At 41.3% G+C, this 16659-nt stretch overlaps 1 protein-coding gene across 1 annotated transcript in view; it reads left to right on the top strand.

Annotated features, from left to right (window-relative positions):
• Nucleotides 1-2727: 2727 nt before the first annotated feature.
• npy2rl (neuropeptide Y receptor Y2, like) overlaps nt 2728-16659 on the top strand; it is a 37314-nt gene continuing 23382 nt past the window's right edge. Inside the window, exon 1 of the mRNA XM_053861190.1 lies at nt 2728-3139. The gene's annotated coding sequence lies outside the window, so the exon portion shown is untranslated. The remainder of the gene's footprint in view (nt 3140-16659) is intronic.

The following is a 16659-nucleotide window of genomic DNA, read 5'->3' as shown; positions in this document are numbered from 1 at the left end:
TATTGGCTACAAATGAACTTGAGTCAGTATCAGCCAGCATGAACTCAGAGAGCAGCAGGCCACTCCACCTTGGTTAACTTTTGACTTGGATCTTGCCAATTCTTTTATTGGTATTCATGGAAGTTTCGAAAGCTTGGATTTTCGTCACGAATTAGAAAAGCAAAGTGACCAATTTAACCATTTCAGCATTGCCCGGCGATATATCAAAACGGATTTTTGTCAGCTAAAAAAAAAAAAAAAGTCACTACAAAGACAGCATGTACCAGGAAAAATGCAGTTGTAGTTCCTGTACCAAAATCCCAATGCCCGAGAGATTTCAGACACATTGCTCTGACACCAATTCTCGTGAAAATCTTTGGCACGCTGGTCATGACAGAGATTGTCGGCCAGACTGAACACATATTGGATCCTATGCTGTTTGCATACGGGCTTCACAGGAGAGTGGAGGCTGCAACACTCGCTCTGATGAATGAGCTTTTTAGGCATCTGGACAGGACTCCTGTCTGAATTTTATGTGTGGACTCTTCCTCTGCCTTTCATACAATCCAACATTGCATTTGAGCCATGAAGCTACAATTCTCCCAGCTCTGCTTGAAGACAAGCTTCGCCAGCTCAACGTGCCTGACTCCCTCTGCAGATGGATTACAGACTTCCTGACCAGCCGGAGTCAGTGTGTGCGGCTGGGGACGACTGTCTCTGACACTTGGACCCTCAATCACCCTCATCGGGTCTGCTCAGAGCTGTGTTCTCTCCCCATGGCTCTTCACTCTGTACACTAACTGCTACACCTCCAGCCACAAGTCCGTGAAGCTGATCAAGTTTGCGGATGACACCACCATCATCGGGCTCATCTCAGATGGAGATGAGTCGGAGGGAGGTGGAGCAGCTGGTGTCCTGGTACAGCCACAACCACCTGGAGCTCAACGCCCAGAGATGATCATAGACTTCTGGAGAGTCACACTTTCTCCGTCCCCTCTCATGTTGGCTGGTTTACCCATTTCTATTGTAGGCTCCTTCTGCTTCCTGGGCACCACCATCACCGAGGACCTCAAATGGGAGCCAACCATCAGGTCCCTCACCAGGAAGGCCCAGCAGAGAATGTTCTTCTTGAGGCAGCTACGAAGTTGCTAGTGGAGTTCTACACAGCCATCGCCCAGTCCATCCTCACCTCCTCCATCACTGTCTGGTACAACAGCGCCACCTCCAGGAGCAACAGCCGACTGCAGCGCATCGTACGTTCTGTTGAGAAGGTGATTGGTTGCAGCCTGCCACCTCTTCAGGACCTGTACATGTCTCCAGGACCCAGAGACGTGCAGGTCGGATCTTCGGATCGAAGCACTTTGCTAGTTGGTGGGACCCCCACTGACCATGGCAATAAATTCTATTCTGATTCTGATTCTGAGAACAATTTCAGATGAATAACAACATGGTCGGATTTAATACTTTTTAATGAACAGATCAAGGTGGGTAAAAATAAATGATGATGATCTTGTCCACTGGTTCACCTCTCGGCTGCCTTGTCACCAGTGTTACACACTCTATACACAAACATGTGCCAGAGCAGACATGACAGTAGATGCATTGTGAAATATGCAGATAATTCCGTGTCAGGAGAGCGAAACTAGCCATGACCCAGCAGAAGATGATTCTTTGCACTGTGTGAACAATCTCACCTCCAAATTGATGAAGCAAAAACTGAAGACAATGTGACTGATTTTAGGAGCAATGCTCACATGCATGAAGACACTGTTATTGATGGGCCGACTCCTGAGATGGTGCAGTCTCACAATTACCAGGGGACTGTCATTGATGACAAATTTGAAGCCAGCAGTGAGGTTGTGTGCAAGAAGGGTCAGCAACCTTTGCTCTGCTTCAGGAAGCTCACCGCTTTCAAATTGACCCTACTATTATGACCATGTTTTATCATGCTTCTATTGAATCGGTTTAACATTGTCATGGTTTGGTCACACATCCTTTAAAGAGAAGAACGCTATAAACCAAATAATTGAATGGTCTTGTGGATTGATCTGTGAGCATCCGTGTTTTGCAGAGAGCTACTGAGGATTGGCTTCTCCGTTTTAAATGATGAATCTTAAAATTTAGACTGCGCTTCTCCCTCAAAAGGTGAAACAAAGCAGGTATAGAACGGTTATATCATGTGATGTGACATTGTTTCACTGACTGACATGTTGAAACACAAGTTCAGTCTTCTCAGTCTGATACACGAGTTAAGTGTGTCTATATTACCAGCCAGGTTTGTTTATGCTTAAAATGCTTCAGACATCGATATTTGTGATCAGTTGCAATACGAACCAATTCATGAGCACATGAAACATTAACGGAGTGCAGCCATTTTAAACAAACTTTAACTTGATTTGACTCTACAATTCCAAACCTTTCCATATTTTGTTGTGAAGTTGATTTGCCAAAGAGATGTGTTTTCTGATGAGACTGATCTGGCACCTTTAATGGCCACTAGCAGCACTGATGCCACTATCCACATTTTCTGTGGGACTGTACGTGCAGTTAGTGTCTTTTTCATTGCAATATGATTGAAATGTATGTAGACTCACTGAACAGCAAACAGCATTGATTGAACGTCCTATCATTTTTGGAGATCATGTATTCTATCTCAGGCGTACGTCACAGAACCCACGTCACAATTGGGGGAATATATTTGGCTGTCAACGTGCCCCGCGCGTAAAGCTATTTCATTCACGGCACCGGTCCAGAGCGCACAGAAGAGGAAGGAGAGAGAGATGAAAAGGGAGCCAGAGAGATAGTGAGAGAGGGAGCGTTGATTTTCACGCTTCAAATATCAATTCCACAAAGCCATCTTTCCTTTCTCCTCTCGGCTAAGTCTGGCATTAAACCCAGGCTGTGCGGTCCAGTTCAGCTTCCTGACAGTGACCGAAACGAATCAGGACCGTCCTGATTTGAAATTGTAACTCCAGATCGAGGCGGACCAGAGACGAGGAATTAACCCGAGCCCTTGCTTTAATTCAACTTGTGATTCTAGACACTCTGTGAACAAGGGAAGAGGAGCGACATTTTGCGTTTCCTGGGTCCGGACACCAGCGCGTGCAGAGCGGGCGCTGAGCTGGAGCTGCGCGTCCCGGCGCCCCGGAGAGCTGGAAAGGTCAGTGTGCGCCGTACAGTGACACGGATCCGAGTGCTGCGATCAAGTGTGTCGTGCCACAGCAAACCCTGAAATACTAAAAACTGCCTCCACTCTTTGCATATGCCAACACATTAGTTTCCTTAAACACGTACAGACATTTACAAGAAGATTTACAACGGAAACTTCATTTATTCAGATGAGCCTAACTGTTTTCGAGCAATACGTGCAACATACATAAAGTGATTCCATGTGATCATGACTGATACAGTGATGCATAGATCGGATCAGTGGATAAAAACTAACAAACGCACAGCCCAGAGTGCAACTTTGCTCTGCTCCTGCTGCAGAATAGAGGAAACGATGCTGTCAAAACTCCACATTGCTTATCTGGCACAACACTTGTTTGTGGAAGTATCAGATGTGAGCTGAAATCAGAAGAGAAGCAGCTGAAGTACAGCATGGGCTGGTTGTTACACAGTGAGGAAAACTGATACATCCCCCTTGAAAGCAACACACCGTGAGTTGTGTTGCTTTCAAGGGGGATGTATCAGTATGAAACAGGAAAACTGATTATTTCATCCGACTCAGTCCATATCTCCTCGTGAATAATGTGCAGTACATTAAAGCAAAAGGATCTCACTGACAAATATTGCTCATCTTCGGTGATCAGATCAAAAATATGACTTTCAAACCCATGCAGCTCTTCAAGCCTCACAAAGCACTGTTGAAAGTTAAATGTCAGAAATCTACATCGCAGATTTAACTAAATGGCCCGGGATTAATATTTCAAAAAACACATTGAAGTTCATCAACAATTAAAACATCTGGACAGCCTTCCATGCATTTTAATGAGAGTCACATACTTGAGAGTGGCTGACACGCTCAAATACACTTAAAGCCTGAAGCATCTTTGCGCGTCCTCTTCACGAGCTGCATTTTTAAACATTAAACCAGCGACAACGTAATCCACGCTGAGCCTCAGGTGATTCACGCTGTGCTTTGACACATGAGCTGAAGAAGCTTTCGAACGTATGGAAATTCTCATGGTGAGGAGAACAATCTGAAATACATGGTTTTTGTTTTAGACAGCAGCACAGTGAATGTGAGAACAAATTCAATCGAAGGGACAGAGTTGGTCTAAGATAGTGTATCATACAAGGGCTTTACTGAGGTGCAACTCCGAGCTGACAGCTGGTGACCCACTTCTACAGAGAATCACACTGGCCAAATTTTAAACACCTGAACGGTTTACTAAATATTTCATACAAGGAATCAGGGTGTTTTGCCGTGTCCAAATCTGTCTCTGATTGTTTTCTTGAACACTGCATTGCAATGCAGTGTTCATTGTCGTGAACACAATGGCATAGATCAGGGCTGCTGTAAGGACGAGGGCCACGGGGCAGAGAGTGTAAGGGCAGAAGTAGCCACCTTATAAATAAATGTCTGTCTATTCATATAGTGTATGCTTAAAGTCACCTTTGAACAAGGGCTTAAGTAAATCAAGTATATTAAAAACCAAGGAGATTAACTGCATCTAAGTTGAGATGGTTCATAATAGGGCTGGGCGATTATGGCAAAAATGATAATCGCGATTATTCAAATGATTATTGACCGACTTAAGATTTAGCTGCCATTAAACTTTCAAACTTTATTGAACAATGAACTACAATAAAGCAATGTGTAAAATTTAAATAATTTAACAGTTATATTGAACCTTCTTCATGTTTTATTGAACCTTCTTCGAGCTCAGCTCGACAATATTTTGAGCTGAGCTGGCACTTGGCTCGGACGCAAAGATGTTTCTGTGCTTGTGATTTGGAAGCTGTGATGACATATTCCAATTTTGTATTTGTTTTTTCGCAATAGAAGAAATCCCTCCTTTCATAAAACTTACATATTTGAGCGCTCTTCCTGCGTCTCTGCAGCGTGATGAATGACAAGGAGCGCTTGAATTTATCACCCCATCTCAGGTTGAGCAAGCGATTGTTCTTATGCATTTGTCCACTTCCAAATAATCCCTGGTTTTTGAAACATCTCCAACAAGCATCGCTGTTGTGACTCAGAACGCTGGACGAGCGTCTGCTCCTCGGAGGTTCTGAATACCATGCCGCCGTTGTAGAGGCAAGTGAGTCGGTAGCTAACAGTGGCTAATTTTAGCGTCCCCCACTCCGTGTAAACAGAGGCTCTCTCTCTCTCTCTCTAACAGGCGGAGCTTCGCGCTCACTCTGTGTAGCGCGCTCACCGTGCCCTCCACAGTAGCTTCCCACCGGTCAATTTTCATGGGTGCATCCGGACTTAAAGAGAGAAGCTGGGGAGACGGGTAATAATGACGATTATCACGTTTTTATAATCGTAGGAAGACATATATATCGTAATATCGTATCCGATAAAAATCAGATTAATTCAGGAATTGTGCGTCATGGTAATGCTCAAGCCACATGCAGTGGCAAATGATGTATACACAAACACATCACGGGTTAGACTGAATAATTCAGATGATTTGGGATTAGTTTTGGCAAAAGACTAAATGAAATATCTTTGTGGGCCGGACGTGGCCAGTAAATGAGTCCCTGCTGCAGAAGCAAAGGGATGCACGCAGTTTGGCTTGTTGGTGTGCTTGTCATTCGGATAGTGTTGCTGTAGAAGTTTGAGGAAAGTAAGCTCAGAAAGTTTATCTCAATAGATATTTTAAGATCAGAGTCAACTTTAACGATAACCTTCTTTAAATAGAAGTCAATGGTATAAGAAACATTTCTTCATCTCAAGTTGCCGGGTATCTGTGGAGCTAAAGCAGGGCCATATACTTCAAAGCTGTAAACAAAAAAGAAAAAAAAAAATCAGGAATATTTTTTTTCCTGACAGTTTGTTTCATATTTGAAGCTTACTTTTTTTTTCTGAATTAAAGTTTATGAGCCTGATTTTAACTGAGTTTTCTGATGGAATTACATCATGGTCAAGCTCTTGGCGAAAACAGTCCATGAGACACATTTGACAGGAAAAACTGAAAGTTACCTGCAAGGGAGCAAAATCTGGAGCTCACCTCTGGGACGCTGGAACACGGGAAGTGATACAACATAGTGCACCCTAAATAAAATCGGTGTTTGTGCATGCATGTTTTAGACATCCCGCATAGAAAACACTCCTTATGGGGACGTTTTGCTATTTTTGGGGACCTTTTACCAGTCCCCACAAAGTTACATTTGAGGATTAAAGCTTCAAAATAACTGGGTCATTATAATTTAATTTATGTTTGGTTTAGAGTACTGGTTAATGTTAGCCATTTGTTTTGGATGGTTAGGATGAAAAGTTAGCATGTAAGTCAACGAAATGTCTCCAGAAAAAAACATGACGTGTGTGTGTGTGTGAGATGTCAGTGTCAGGACATACCATGGGAGGTAAAACGTGATTCAGTTGAAAGCCTAGCGCATCCTCAAGCAACAATGACAGCTGACCTCTGTGTCACTCTGAGACACAAAACCCCACTAAGTACATACTTGACATATCTGATGCCTTAGGAGTGAGAAGGTGTTGTTCTGGCTATTGAAGGGACCAGTGAGCTTATGATCAAATAATTACAGGGGTTATTGGTGAGAACTCTTTAGTGTAGAAAAACAATTTTCTTTCCTCCTTTTTTTTTTTACATCTGACTCAAAGATAGATAAAGTAAGATAATAGATAAAATCAGTTGGAAAAGCAAACTGAGTTTGAAACTTTAACTGAGGCAGAGATTGGAGTGGCTCCCTCCTGTGCAGAAAGTAAGACACTTCAAACTGGAGGGGTCCACTAGACAGGCCATGGGCCAGATAAAGAGACGGGGCAAAACTCAGTATGTGGTTGGAGATGAAGGAGCCTCTGCTTGCTGCAAGAAATCAAGAAGCTGCGGCGATGACTGCAGCGGTGCCAGTCTGAAGGGCCCATGCAGTTATTCTTGGTATCCCACTATTAGTGTCAGAGGCAAGAACAGGGGGTTGCTTTTTGAAAGATCACAACGTGGTCTTTAATTTTGCATTGACTTTGAACTGCATAAATCTGTGATAAAGCAATTATATTTTGGCACGTTACCAAACACGAATACCAATGGAGCAGGGGCGGGATATGGGTTGTACATTAGTTGCTTGTTTCAGCTGAACCCTCATGGGCTGGACTGTGTGTGCTGGACTAGGTGGAACAAAGATCTGAGGACCGGGGTGCACAAGTCTGCAATGCAACGTCGACCATCTAGGAAAGCAGTTTTGCAGTCAAACATTGCAATTCAAAGCACTACGGAAATCTTGCGCTTTAAGTGAAAGATGTTCAGAGTTTTCTTGGCTGTGGATTGCAAAACTAATTTTCTCGTATTCAGCAGCTCATGCTTCGAGGTGTAAACCCTGATGTTTTTGGGCAGATGATTGATCGCTGGCTCGCAGAGACTTCATGTTTTGTTCACTTGCTTCACTTTCATGCTTGCGTTTAATTATGAGCTGAATGTTTTTGGAAATATCCCAGGAGCTGTGACTGACACGCTACCCTGCATGCTCAAACACAGAATGCCTCATATGCTGGTGCAGAGTGTTTCTTATTTGTCTGTAGTTGCAGGTGGTTTTTGCAGCAAAACCTCTCTCATGCTCAATGTAGGCACTTTCTCTACGTCTGGTCAAGATTGGAATGATTTTGTCTCAGAATCTGTGATTCCATCTTGACGCTACGCTGTCAGTTTTGTTTTCATTCAAGAGAATTTAACCTACTGATTTGAGTCTTTTAAAATTATATTGTAGTCCTATTGACTGCTGCAGCATGTGTCTGTTTGCAAAACTCTCTATGATTTTAAATATTTATATTTAAAATGTGATGTCACTGTAACCTCTCACTCACCGAGCTCATCACAGAGCATCATCATGATGTGCGACTTATTGCGTTGTGGAACAACATTTGAAACATCCTCTTTAAGGAACTGGATTGTTTCAGATCCGTGCTTAAGGGATTTTTAAAATATATTTATTTATTTATTTGGATTAGTTGGACCAATGGCCATTCGCGTGATCCTTGTCTTTCAACTTAAATAAACTTTAACAAAATATATATTGGCTACGTTTGAATTTTAATTTTGTGCTGCTCAGTCAGTACGGCTGTCGATTACTGAAGAAGAACAATAGGGCTCCTTTAATAAATGTTGGCCACAAATGTGTCTACCAGCTGGATATTTTGACTACATGTCTCCTACATCTACATCACATCAGGAGTGTCCACTGTGTTCTTGCAGTATGTTTCATTGGAATCTGAAAATGTTCAGGAATCCTTTAAAATATCCAGGGTCCAGATGGTGATCACTCCCAGCATAGAACCATCGGTTCCTTTTCCTGTCCCTGAAAATGTCGTCCAAATCCATCTATAACTATGGAAGCTATTTTGAACACAGACACACAGACAAACCAACGCCATCGGACACAGGTAATTATCCAGTGTTTTTGAGTTTGGTGGACACATCAGTGTCCTATGCTGATGCAATGAAACAACAAAGGTGAATGACCATTCAGGCGGGCATCTTCGAACTGTGACTGCTCATGTGCTTGTTATTTATTTGTTTATTTTCTTGCCACTGGCAAGTAAATGTCTTGAAGTGAATGCAGTGATTACACAGCAGGGTATTGGCTTCATTTCCATAAATACCAGATTAACCTGAATTTTACTTGAGTCAAGGCTTACGGCACGTAGGTGTAGCTACAGCGTGTTTGTCTTGACTGTCTCCTGGGGGTGTTTACATGTGAACAATAATGTAACCACGGTAGCTTGATGCCCTCCTGTTGAGCCCCCAGTCACTGCCTCCAGCTGGGCATAGTTTGCGCCAGATTCTCGCACCCACGCACATCTACTGTACACCAAAATACGTGGCCTTTTTTTCCCAGCTGTCTCCTGAGAGTGGGATGGTTTCAGATGCTGAGCGATTACCAACAGTGATTTCTGCTCTCACCCCTCACAGCGAGAGAGCGAGGTAATTGGCTGCCAGCAATGCTTTAGTTTGTGGCTAACAATCGTGTGGCACACAACTGCCTGCAACATCCTTTGTGCTGTCTTTTATTCACAGTACGTACTGCGCTGGACTGAAATTATGTTTAGGGCCGTGTGCAACAGGTAAAACATGTATTTATTGACATACTAATCTATGGGTGTGCCACAGCATCTTAACTCCCTGCTCTTGAACAGTCCATGAAAACAGGTAAAACATGTATTTATTGACATACTAATCTATGGGTGTGCCACAGCATCTTAACTCCCTGCTCTTGAACAGTCCATGAAAACAGGATGAAAGGTGTCTTTACCCATTGGTATTACGTATTTTCACCGTCCCCTTTAGTCCTCTTTTGTCTGGTAAAGTAAACCAAATGCTTCACTCACTGTTGGATGTTATTTCAATTCAATGGAACCACTTGAGATTCAGCTAATTTATGTGCTCACACACAGACAGGTAAACACGCATCGTGACAGATCAACACGCATCTTTGTATATTCGCTCATCCTTCTAGAAGGTGTGAGGCAGAAAATCTTGCACACTGTAACAAAACACAGATGGGCCACATCAACACATGGCAGGTAAAAGTAGTAAGTATATATATATATATATATATATATATATATATATATATATATATTATATATTTGAGACTTGAGTGCTTGGTGTAATGCACCTGCCCGTGTCTCTGTGCCTGCACATTGAAGATTTTTTTTTTCCTAGAGAAAAAAAAAATGTTGACGTGTGTTTCATAGTGATTAATTATAGTGTCACTCGCAGTTCTTGCAGGAGGAATAACTGGTCTGAATGGTTGATGTTGCATGTCCCCAACAGAATCCCAGGGATTGGCCAATTTCTGTTTGTGCATGCAACATACATGGACAAATTCCAGGGGGGATTTATTCATCGTCATCCCCTTTGTTTCACTTTGTGCAGCAGCTCCTATGGTGTAGGTGTCTGATGGGATGAACTGCTGGATGCACCTCACTTCCACAATCCATACTGCCAATTGCACCTGGTGAACAAGCCCTGGGAAGTCTATTTGAAGATCGGGGACTGAGCTAACAGTTGGCTCAGGGCTGTTGTGACAAAGTAAATGGATTTTTAAAAAGTCTAGAGAGAAGCTAGAATTTATAAATGTTAAGTGGATGAAATGAAACACCTCAGTGATTTGAGAAGTCATGTATATCGAGATGAGCTGATGTGACCAACGTCAAACGAATAAAAGGACGGCAGGTGGGAGATGGCTATTAAAAAAGTATAAAACAAAATAAACTAAAATAAAGTCAGTGAACAGAAATAGGTTGTGGAATCTGATGAAAGAGATTTGCTAAAAGAGGTTTAATTAAAGTGGAATAAACCAGACCTTACATCTAAGAATGACATTGAAAAAAAGGGACAAGAAAAAGAGACAAGAAAAGTTACACAGCCAGGAGGGAAGGAGGGCTAAATAATGAATGGAGACCACAAAATAGGTGGCCATAAAGCACCCATACATGATTCATCCATGCCTCTGCAGCAGAGGGGCGATGGCAGGTATCACATGCAGCCACACAATTGTCTTTTCTGGAGTAAACCGGATGTAGTTTCATCTCTGCTGCTTTAACACGATCTGCCCTTTTCACTCAATGTCTCCCTTCATTATCTCCACTCATCATTCCGTCGTAATCTGTATTTGACTGGCAGTTATTGCCATCTCCTGCGCCCACTCTTCACTACCCTTCTCCTCCTCCCTCGCTCCTGCCCTCCAACCGTTGGAAGCACGTGTCCCTCTCTTTTCTCAGTAGATAGAAAAACAGGCGCTTGCACTGTGCTCTGGAATCAGAGAAGTTACTGGGTTGGAATTGAATTGTCATCATAATTATTATTAGTAGTGGTATTATTTTTTGTCCACTATGTGTCGTGGGAAAACAATGATTTTAAATGACCTCTTTGGCATCCACTCAACCTCTCACATGTTTTGTTTTTATATCCATCTTCTGTTCACAGTTCTCAAATAACCAGCTGTAAACATTTTCTGCATCTTGAAAATTGAGTCCAGGTTATGTAATTGATCAATTCTGAAAATCATATGCATATTTCTGTCGTCTCTCTCTCTGAGCATTTTTAATATTTTAACTTCGGTAGTTGGTGTGGAGCTCGCTGCTAATCCTCTCGCGACTTTACGCGGTGATGCAACATCAATGGTCCCGCTTCAAACCAAAGCGATGTGATAGAATATACAACAGACCCCACTGCTACTTTGGTGTTGGAACAAGAGACACAGCCAAATATGAGCAGGGGGAAGCCTCCTCCTGATCCTGGTGCAGCTGACATAACTCTGTAGAGTAACTGAATAAAGCAATAGTTCAAATGTATTTAAATGTGTTCCTGATAAAAAAAAGACTTTCAGAGAAAAAGTTGAAAATAACTCTACATCTTATGAATTAGAGGGGAGAGTTATTTTTCCAGATATACTGTTGGAAACATAAAAAAAATGTAGTGGAATATACATCAACTTTTAACTGTCAGGAAGGTGTATCGCTGTCATAATTGTGGAACATATTTATAGAATCCAGCAGTGGCTGAATTGGTGCCTTGTGTGGTCACTTCCTTTACAGTTCCACTCGATCGCTTATTTAACTTTAATTTGAGGATTTGTGGTGCAAAAACAAACTTTTGCTCAGTGAAGTGTTTTACTTTACGATGACCGGTTAATAAGGACTGGCTGACCAACTGTCACAATTCGTCCCAGCAATATCGATTGGTAATAAGAGTATTTACTTACTAGATGAGTAAATATGTAATCTGTAAACATGATGTAATTGGTGTCCCGACTCTCTGAGGACTACTTGTGCTGCAGTGGCGTGTTGCCTCGGCTAACAAGAGGTCGAGCACGAGGAATGCTGCATGCTTATTAGCTGCTTTTCTGAGCCTGTCAACATGTCACTGGCCACACTGCATACTGAAGCCCACTAGTCTGTAAAATAAGAAACCATGGAGAGTCAAATGCAACCAAATGAAATGCAAATGAATACACCTCACATTCAATAATTAAATAAGCGTGCTATTAATTAAATATAATAGACATTAAATATTAAAATGTATCATTGGATCATTTAAAAGGAAATGTATTTCATAAACCAGGGACCAGCAATGACAAAATGAAATCTAAGAAACTGTCAAACTCGCCTGTCAAAGTTGGCGTGTGGGGATCACCCACTTCAATCTGATCCATGGCTTTGGTCTGCACAACATGGTGGCTACATTAACTGAGGATTTTAGTGAGCTTTTTACTAGCTGTGGTGAGTTAAAACCTTACGGTGTAGCCAGCAAGCAGGAACACATACCCGAGCTGCGGAATTTATTGAAGTCATTTCCGTACTTTCCGGTTAACGTATTGACCAAAGTGCGCACATTGAGTCGCAAGTGGCAGGAGTCGATTGCGAACAATCGTCTCTAGTTTGTTCAAATGCTAATTGGCTGCTGCCTTTCTACAACATATATGTGACTTATTTGATGATGAGCTCAGCTGAAACGCAGCCCACACAGTGAGGGTTACTTATCTTGAAGTGTTAGCCTTAAACAACATTGAACCAGGTGAGAGCGATCTAACAGACAGAGCTCCTGCCGCTTCCCTGGATGCCACAAGCTAGCTGGTTTATGGTATAAGTCCTTATACCTTTGAAGAGCTTAAAGAAGCAAATCCTTGAAGCTCATGGACACTCAAATGGCCAGGTGCAGGATCAGTTCTCACTTTGACCAGAGGGTGGTGCAACGCAGATACACAACCATTGACAAAGCAATGAAAGGCCAGAAAAAGTCAAGGTTAACCACAGCTCCACTTAATACATTGAACTCCTGGCAAACAGTTCCATGTGAATTCTCTTATGTGCTAGTTTTCCAATTTCCTCCCCATTTCCAGTTGCCTGCCGCGAGCTGACAGGGACTTTTGTAGAAGCTGGACGTTTGACCTCACAACATGCAGGGGGTTGTGCATGTTGTGAAACCAGGCACCCTCCAGTGTTGAGTTATCATTTTGATGTTCAGCAAGTTCTTCACAGTTGCCTGTGGTGCGGTCTTGCATAGCTGTTCCTGATGTTTTCATGTTAATACTAATACCAAATGTTTTCATGTTAATACTAAATATCAAGTTAAAAACCCGGAGCGGCGTCATTTTCTTTTTTACTATTATCATTATTATTATTATTATTTACCTTTTTTGCTCAAGTTACTTATCATGATTGTGCACGTTATATGTCGTGTGTTTTGTCAAATCTAAAACTCTAAATAAAGTATCCAATATTTTTTAAGTACTTCATTTAGAGTTTTAGTTTTCCTTAATTCCTAAAAACAAAAACAAACAAAACAGAGAGAAATCTATGCAAATTTCCTGAAAAGCTATTGGTTGCTGGCTTTGTGAGTATTTGAGGAATGAGGCTAACGTTGCTAAAATCAATGGGGTCTCATCTTCCATATGTCATTTCAGTTTAAGTAGCTCGCAGGGGCATATCCTTTGGCAGCATTTTCTGTCCTCAACAAGTTGTGTTTGGATCCGAACAACCAATTAAATGAAACCTCACATTGCTTTTGACAGAGAGAGCGTCAGAGAGCGTCACCTACTGAGCACTGAAAATAAGGAACCTGATTCATGAAGCTTCTTCAGCCCGTGCTTAGCTACAGTTAAAACAATTTGGATCTTCACGTCAGCTCTGTTTAGCGTCTCAACATCAGTTTCAGGGGCTCCCGTCCCTAGAGGTCCTGGTCTAGAGTCTGACATCGGTGACTAAAATATGGAAAAGCACATGGCAGAATTTAAATTTCCAAGATCAAAGTATGAAAATCTCAGTGAGAGGGAAGATAAAAAAAAAAATTAAAAAAACTTAGTGGATGACATGAAATAGTGTGAATAAAAGATGCCCCTTATTAGAGGAAATCAACATTGATGCTTGGACGCAAGATGGGGGAGGTGAAGGTGAAGGCTGGTGCGCTGACTGACATGAAGCAAAAGGGAAAGAAGAAAGAAGACTTAAGAATAGAAAAGGTTGTCAGCACCTGACAGCGGGTTCAAAAAGTGTGAAAAGAAAAAGAGCTCATGGGTAGTGAGGAGTGAGCCACAGTCCCCGAACACGCAGATAAAAAAAAACAAAAGCATGAAATTGGACATATCAACAATGAATGTTTGATGATTTTGTTTCTTACACTTACACAGATAGATGTTTCAGTGGTACGGTGAGGGTGCGAAAGACATGGACATGACTTTATTGGTTCAAAAGATTCATTTCAGCATGAAAACTGACTTACTACAACCTATTTTGTTTCTTATGTACAGTTCAGTGGCACCTCTGTAAGATGGTGGCACCTTTTATGTCCAACATGGGAGCACAAATGAAGAGAGAGAATATATAACTTTCACGGATCAATGATCGAAAGAAAGGAGCACACATGTCTTGTCCATGTGCTTTTTACAGTTTCCCCTGTGACTTAAAATAAACAATCTACAGCTGACTTCAGTCCATGAGCATGTCAAATGTAAGTTGAAAACATGTTTGTTTCTTCTTCCACTGAGTTATGAATAGCTAATACATATTTATTAGGAGTGACAAACCACATTTTAACCGCATTTAAATCCGCATTAAACGGCATTTTAAGCTTCTCTATTCAATAAGGTTTGCTATGAACAGAGAAGGACTTGGCTCAAGTTACATATCAAGTTACATGTTGCACAGCATGGGATCAGTGTATCAGAGACGCACGTAGAAGAGAACGTTCTATTTATATTGGTCATTATGTAATTACCAAGATAATTGCCAACTTAAAAAGGAAAAAGAAAAAAATGTCGACGGCTCAGCCAAAGACGGAGAATTCATTTACATAATTAGCGTTTCCGGCAAAACAAAGAACTGCATGTTATGAAAGAATTATATTGCTCTTCATCCAATTGAACTATTATGATCCCCAAAATGATGCAATAATTGAAGATTTGAATGCAATTTCAACTAAACAGTGAGAAATGCAGGATGATAACGACAGTGATTATTATTATTATTATAGTGGTATAATATGTAATTAATTGCGATATTATATGATTATTATTGTTAATAACAATCACGATAAACTCTTTTGTTGTAGTGGTTTTTCATGTGTTTGAAAGTTTGAAAGTGGCAATGCGTCTCGACACAGTAACGCTTACTTCATTTCTACAACTTTCTTGTGTCAAAAATACATAAAAAATACAGTATGACACTCGTGATAGGACCAAGTGTCTTTCTTTACAGAGCTCAGTAAATGGTCTTCTTCATGTAAAAAATATGTGATTTTTGACTGCCATCTAGTGGATTGTGAAAATGACGACATTGTTCCATGAAACCTTCAGTGCAATATTGCTGAGCTGGCTGCTATAAATGTACTTCATGCACCTGCGTCTTGTGGCGCCACATGAGGTGTCATTTCTCTCCCATGTTTCCGAGCTGTCACAGTGGAATAAAAGTCAAAATCACAATGATTTAAAAATGGATTAACCTTGTAATGCAGTTAACTGAAGGACTTAACTATTCTCCCTTAAATTAATACAATCCTGAGAACACTACTATTTCTGTGGCTGAATTGTTTGATTTGTTTGTAATAAATAAATAGCATTATTATATTTAATTAAATTGAATGACATCCTATTTTTTTACTTTTATCGTGTCACCGAGGAGCTGAACGGGTGTACAACATCAATAAGTCTGTCTAAAGCTCATGCAAATGTTTCCATCAGGTAAAATGCAATACAGTAAAGTGTGTTATTTTATTTTTCCAGTGTCTGATACACTGGACCTCACATGCACTCTCCATTTAACTCAGCATCACCATCAACTGATTTATTTATTGCCCCATTTTCTCATTCCCCAGTCACCCTCAGCACCTTTTAACATCCGTGCCCTAAGATGAGCTGAGATATGTCCAAAAGAGGAGCAAACTTTCATGAACACTGGTGTAGCTCAAAAGAGTAAAAAAAAAATAGTCGTTTAAAGATCACCATGCTTAAATCAAATTTGAGATGACTGGAACAGGTGTAGTTTAACGAGGCTTTTTATTCATTCAGCTTGTTAGCAAACATTTATTTCCGCATCCTGCCGTCATTTTTAGTGCAAACCAGCTGTTGCCGCTCGATATTCTTCTACACGCACTGTTGAGCAGAGTCATGATGTGTTTAATAACCAGCTGGAACCTTCAAGCAAAGAAACCCCTGCAAAAGCAAGCCAGATTTATTCAGAGCTCAGACCAGCCACAGGGCTGTGTTTTCTTTCCAAAAAAATATATTCGGTCATGCTGTGATTTGTCACCAGAAAGACAAGTGAATCTGATCACGTTTAAATTCAATTAATCTACCGATCAGTTGAATGTTGAGTAATGTCACGGGCCGTGCCTGGCTCACATATTGGACGTGTTCCCCATGAAGTTATTTCTTCTGCTACTTCTCAGGCACAACTTGACAGCTATTTTTTCGGGAGGTTGTGTCTATATTCTCGAGACTCATGAGACTCAGTTAATGATGTGCTGGTGAGGCTTCATGATAAGGGGACAGACA

The sequence above is a fragment of the Synchiropus splendidus genome, chromosome 3 (genome assembly GCF_027744825.2).
Source record: "Synchiropus splendidus isolate RoL2022-P1 chromosome 3, RoL_Sspl_1.0, whole genome shotgun sequence".
Classification (NCBI taxonomy): domain Eukaryota; kingdom Metazoa; phylum Chordata; class Actinopteri; order Syngnathiformes; family Callionymidae; genus Synchiropus; species Synchiropus splendidus.
This window is presented reverse-complemented; position numbering and strand designations above follow the sequence as displayed.